Source organism: Pan troglodytes, chromosome 13 (genome assembly GCF_028858775.2).
Source record: "Pan troglodytes isolate AG18354 chromosome 13, NHGRI_mPanTro3-v2.0_pri, whole genome shotgun sequence".
Classification (NCBI taxonomy): Eukaryota; Metazoa; Chordata; class Mammalia; order Primates; family Hominidae; genus Pan; species Pan troglodytes.
Window position 1 is genome coordinate 48,950,501 of NC_072411.2, and position 6,000 is coordinate 48,956,500.

General features: G+C 38.8%; 1 long non-coding RNA gene across 1 annotated transcript in view; it reads left to right on the plus strand.

Annotated features, from left to right (window-relative positions):
- LOC107973699 (uncharacterized) overlaps window positions 1–4,303 on the plus strand; it is a 73,956-nt gene extending 69,653 nt beyond the window's left edge. Inside the window, exon 8 of the long non-coding RNA XR_010149746.1 lies at window positions 4,150–4,303. This is a non-coding gene — a long non-coding RNA (uncharacterized LOC107973699). The remainder of the gene's footprint in view (window positions 1–4,149) is intronic.
- Window positions 4,304–6,000: the final 1,697 nt, after the last annotated feature.

Genomic DNA, 6,000 nt, shown 5'->3' on the forward strand with positions numbered 1-6,000 from the left:
ATCCCTCCCCTAGTCCCCCAGCCCCCAACAGGCCCCAGTATGTGATGTTCCCCTCCCTGTGTCTATGTGTTCTCATTGTTCAACTCCCACTTATAAGTAAGAACAGGCAGTGTTTGGTTTTCTGTTCCTGGGTTAGTTTGCTGAGAATGATGGTTTCCAGCTTCAACCATGTCCCAGCAAAGGACATGAACTCATCCTTTTTTATGGCTGCATAGTATTCCATGGGGTATATGTGCCACATTTTCTTTATCCAGTCTATCATTGATGGGCATTTGGGTTGGTTCCAAGTCTTTACTATTGTGAACAGTGCTGCAATAAACATACATGTGCATGTGTCTTCATAGTAGAATGATTTATAATCCTCTGGGTATATACCCAGTAATGGGATTGCTGGGTCAAATGGTACAAGCCTGGAACATCTTTTGGTGCCAGAAAGTAAAGAAACACTAAAATAATAATGGGAAAAAATGTCAAAAGAATATGAGAGTTAGTATAAAAGGCTTCCACTGGGCAAGTCTGAAATGATTTGAGCATCAAAATAAATAATAGCTGTAATAGATAGTAATCCTTTGAGTAAAATACGAATTCATCAATTCGTACTGTTATAAATACCATGGTGGGTTTGTATTGTGTCAACTTGGTCAATCTGTAACTACATTTCCCAGAATTCCCTTCCCTGCATAATTCTGAATTAGCATGGGCCAGAAGTGATCATTTGCATAAGATTTGGAATACAAAGGTATACGAACAGAAGTATTCCTTTATGCTTAGAAGGTTGGTGCAAGGAACAAGATGCTGTTACAGCTCACTCACATTACTGGCTCACCTTGTGTCAGAAGGGTGCAACCAGGTCTGCAGGTCACCGACTCCTGTGAGATCCTTGGCCTCCCTCCATCTCTCTGGTACCTGGAGAGGTACATGATTAGCCCCATGGTCAAGGGCACTGACCTTTGCCACAGAACATCCCAAAATCTAATTGGAGGCTTGGAGGTGATGAAAGACCAAGGGACTCCATTCTAACCCTATAGATTCTAGCTTATCCTTGCTTCCCCAACTTTATGTCCATTGGCCTTTCCTCATTGTCTATCCCATAGGATTCAGAATCCAGCTCCAGACACAGAAACAAAAGGCTCACAAGACTGTGCAACCAGTTTCCACTATGGCATTTGGTCATATTCTTATAATAAATCCTTTATTGTATATATTTATATTTAATTTATATATATATCTCCTAGTGTCTTGCTTCTCTGCACAAAACCTGATTGGCACAAATACATGAAGATAGGACAAAAGGAAGGATGAAGGAAGGATAAAGGAAGGATGGAGGGAGGGATGAAAGCAAGGAAGTAGGGAAGAGAGGAAAGAAGGAAAGGAGGAAGAAAAGTAAGGGGATAAGGAAGGAAAACAGGGAGGAAGGAAGAGAAGGAAGGAAGGAAGGACTGTACTGTTCAGTGAAAATCTCAAAGCATATTCCCACAAGATACTTAATTATTTATTAATTAATGAGCACAATTTATTAATTAGCTCTACAGTGAAGAAGCCTAGCAGAAGCTGTATCACTCAAGTAATAAAATTTAACATTACCAGTAGTAGTAACATTACCAATGTTGCATACAACCTGATGTGATATAATGAAATAAACACAGCATCGTTTTTGAGGTAAACCTGCTGAAAGTAAGGTTTCAGCAGGCATACCTTTCAGGTATACCTTTTTTTTGGTTTGTTTGTTTGTTTTGTTTTTGTTTGTTTTCTTTTTTTTGAGACGGAGTCTCCCTCTGTCACCCAGGCTGGAGTGCAGTGGCGTGATCTTGGCTCATGCAACCTCTGCCTCCCAGGTTTAAGTGATTCTTCTGCTTCAGCCTCCCGAGTAGCTGGGACTAGAGGCTCCCGCCACCACGCCTGGATGATTTCTGTATTTTTAGTAGAGATGGCGTTTCACCATATTAGCCAGGCTGGTCTTGAACTCCTGACCTTGTGATCTGGCTGCCTCGGCCTTCCAAAGTGCTGGGATTACAGGTGTGAGCCACTGCGCCTAGCCAGGTATATCTTGTTTTATTGCACTTTGCTTTATTACACTCCATAGATGTGTCTGCATGTGTGTGTGTGTATAACAAATTAAAGGTCTATGGCAACATTGCATCAAGCAAGCCTATTGGTGCCATTTTTCCAACAGCATGTGCTCACTTTGTGTCTCTGGGTCACATTTTGTCAACTCTTGGAATAGTTCAAATATTGTCATTACTATTATACCTGTTACGGTGATCTGCGATCAGTGATCTTTGCTGTTACTTTTGTAATTGGATGGGGGGGTGCCATGAACCATGCCCATAATAATGTGGCGAATTTAATCAATAAATGTTGTGTGTGTTCTGACTACTCCACCAACTGGTTATTTTCCTCCATCTCTCTCCCTCTCCTCAGGCCTCCCTATTTCCTAAGACAACGATATTGAAATAAGGCCAAGTAATAACCCTACAATGACCTCTAAGTGTTCAAGTGAAAGGAAGAATCACATTTCTCTTACATTAAATCAAAAGCTAGAAAATAATTAAGCTCAGTGAGGAAGGTATGTCAAAATCTGAGATAGGCAGAAAGCTAGGCCTCTTGTGCCAAATGGTTAGCCAAGTCGTGAATGCAAAGGAAAAGTTCTTGAAGGAAATTAAAAGTGCTTCTCCAGTGAATGCTCAAGTGATAAGAAAGCAAAACGCCTTACTGCTTGCGGATAAGGAGAAAGTTTTAGTGGTCTAGATAGAAGACCAAAGCAGCCACAACATTCTCTTAAGCCAAAGCCTGATCCAGAGAAAGGCCCTAACTCTTATCAATTTTATGAAAGCTGAGAGAGGTGACGAAGTTGCAGAAGAAAAGGCTGGAGCTAGAAAAGGTTTGTTCAGGAGGTTTAAGGAAATAAACTGTCTTTATAACATAAAAGTGCAAGGTAAAATAGCAAGTGCTGAAGTAAAAGCAGCAGCAAGTGATCCAGAAGATCTAGCCAAGATCATTGGTGAAGGAGGCTTCAATATACAACAGATTTTCAACGTAGATAGAACACCCTTCTATTGAAAGAAATCCTTTATATGGGACTTTCATAGCTAGAGAAGTCAATGCCTGGCAACAAAGCTTCAAAAAAAAAAAAAAAAAAAAAAAACAAGCAGGCTAACACTCTTGTTAGAAGCTAATGTAGCTGGTGACTTTAAGTTAAAGCCAGTTCTCATTTGCCACTCCAAAAATCCTAGGCCCTTAAGAGTGATGCTAAATATACTCTGCTTGTGCTCCATAAATGGAACAACAAAGCATGAATGACAACACATCTGTTTTACAGCACATGGTTTACAGGAATATTTTGAGCCCACTATTGAGACCTATTGCTTAGAAATTAAGCTTTCTTTCTAAAGATTACTGCTCATTGACAATGTACCTAGTCACCCAAGAGCTCTGATGGAGATGTACAAGGAAATTAATATTGCTTTCATACCTGTTAACACAATACCCATTATGCAGCCCACAGATCAAGGAGTAATTTTGACTTTCAAGTCTTATTATTTAGGAAATACATTTCATAAGGCTATAGCTGCCTCAGGTAGTGATTCCTCCGATGGATCTGGGCAAAGTTAATTGAAAACCTTCTGGAAATGAGTCACCATTTTAAATGCCAGTAAGAACATTCATGATTTATTGGAGGAGGTCAAAATATCGACATTAATAGGAGTTTGAGAGAAGTTGCTTCCAAAGCTCATGGATGACTTTGAGGGGTTCAAGACTTCAGTAGAGGTAGTATACAGTTGTGGTGGAAAGTGCAAGAGATGTAGAATTAGAAGTGGAGATTAAAGATGTGACCGAATTGCTGCAATCTCATAATAAAACTTGAATGGGTGAGGAGTTATTTCTTATGGATGAGCTAACAATATGGTTTCTTGACATGAAATCTACTTTTGGTGAAGATGCTGTGAATATTGTTGAAATGACAAAGGTTTTAGAATATTACGTAAACTTACTTGACAAAGCAGCAGCAGGGTTTGAGAGGACTGGCTCCTATTTTGAAAGTTTTACTGTGGGTAAAATGCTATCAAAGAGTAATACATGCTACAGAGAAGTCTCTCATGTAAGAAAGAGTCAATTGGTGCTACAAACTCATTGTTGTCTTATTTTAAGAAATTACCGCAACTGTCTAACCTTCAGCAACAACCACTCTGATCACCCAGCAGTCATCAGCATTGAGGCAAGACCCTCCACAAGCAAAAGATTACAACTGACTGAAGGCTTGATTATTGCTGACATTTTTTAGTAATAAAGCATGTTTTAATCAAGGTATGCACATTGTTTTTGTAGACCTAATGCCATTATACACTTAATACACCACAGCATAGTGTAAATATAACTTTTATGTGCACTGAAAAAAAAAAGTGTGATTCACTTTATTGCAATATTTACTTTATTGTGGTGGTCTGGAACCAAACTTGCAATGTCAGAGAAACACCTCTATAAGTACCCTACTGGTTCTGTTTCTCTAGAGAACCCTGACTAATACAATCATGAAAGACAAGAAAAGACTGAAGAACTATACTAGATTGAAGGACACTAAAGAGAAACCACATTCAAACACAAGAATGACTCTATGTGGACAACAGGACAAATTTTTAATAGATGGTAATGATGGAACAATATTGATTTCCTGATTTTTGCACTCACAGCTAAGTGGGAAAAAATGCCTTGTTTCAGAAAATACTCACTTAAAAGGTATCATGTTTGCAACCATTCTTAAGCGGTTCACCACATATAGTGATATGTATGTTTGTATATATGTACACATATACTAGATTGATGAATTGACATATAATTACACATATATAAGGAGAGAGAGAGAGAGAGAAAGAAAATGGAAATGATAAGGCGAGTATGCTAAAATGTTAACAATTTGCATATATGGATGAAAGCTACACAGGAACTCTGACTATTTTTCATACTGGTTTTGTAACTTCTGAAATTTAAAATCATTTCAAAAATAAAAAGTAAAATACATATATATGTAAAAGAGGAAGGTTAGAAATAGATACTACCCAGAAAAAGAAAAAAGATATGAAATTATCTCTTACTTATTTCACGAGATTCACTGCCCACTCATATTAAGAGAAATGTATACATAATATCTCACCTCTCAGATACATAGTATAAATAATAGTGTAGACCAGGGTGTCAGTGATGGTATGAAGAGGTCAACTGAGCTGGAGATGTCCTGCTTGTACTTCTAGTCCCATTTCTCCACCCTGCTCTGTACTTCAGGCGGCTGACCTGTGGGGATTACATTAAGGGTCTGGTTTAATCTCTGGCCATCTGTCAAGTTTGGGCAATGGATGGTATCAGCAAGGCATCAGAAGGAGGAAGGAGAGTGTGGTCGAAATTATTTACTCCCTAGGCTTCCTTTCTGAGGATTTGCTTCTGGCTGGCTGCCTCCATGTCACCAATTCACAGCCCCTTTCAGGTGGCCCTCTGAACACAACCCTCTCTGCCTTCAGGCTTCAGTGAGTGTTTCCTCCTCTTGCACCCTCAGGTCCCATAGCGGTAACCTCAGCCCCTCACCCCCACCTCAATATATATTCCACGGAAAGCCCTGGGGTTTCTGTATCCTGCCCATACTTTGTAAATAATTCCTTTACTTAGTCTTCTTCATATTACCCAATTAATGCATCTGTTTTCTGCCATGCTCCTTAGGATACACTGACATTCTCCAGAATTTCTAGCTGTAAAATGGTGCAACTTCAATTGAGGGAAATTAGCAATATCTATCAAAATTATAAGTACATAGAACCATCAACCCAGCACTTTCACATAATTTTCATATTAATACATATATCCCAGCATATTCCAAAATGACAAATACTCTTTGTAGCTTTGGTTGTATTATAAAATACTGGAAAAATTCTAAATATCTATCAATAGAAAACAGTCCTACAATGGAATATTGTGAAGCTATTAAAAGAATGAGACAGCTCTTTATATATAACA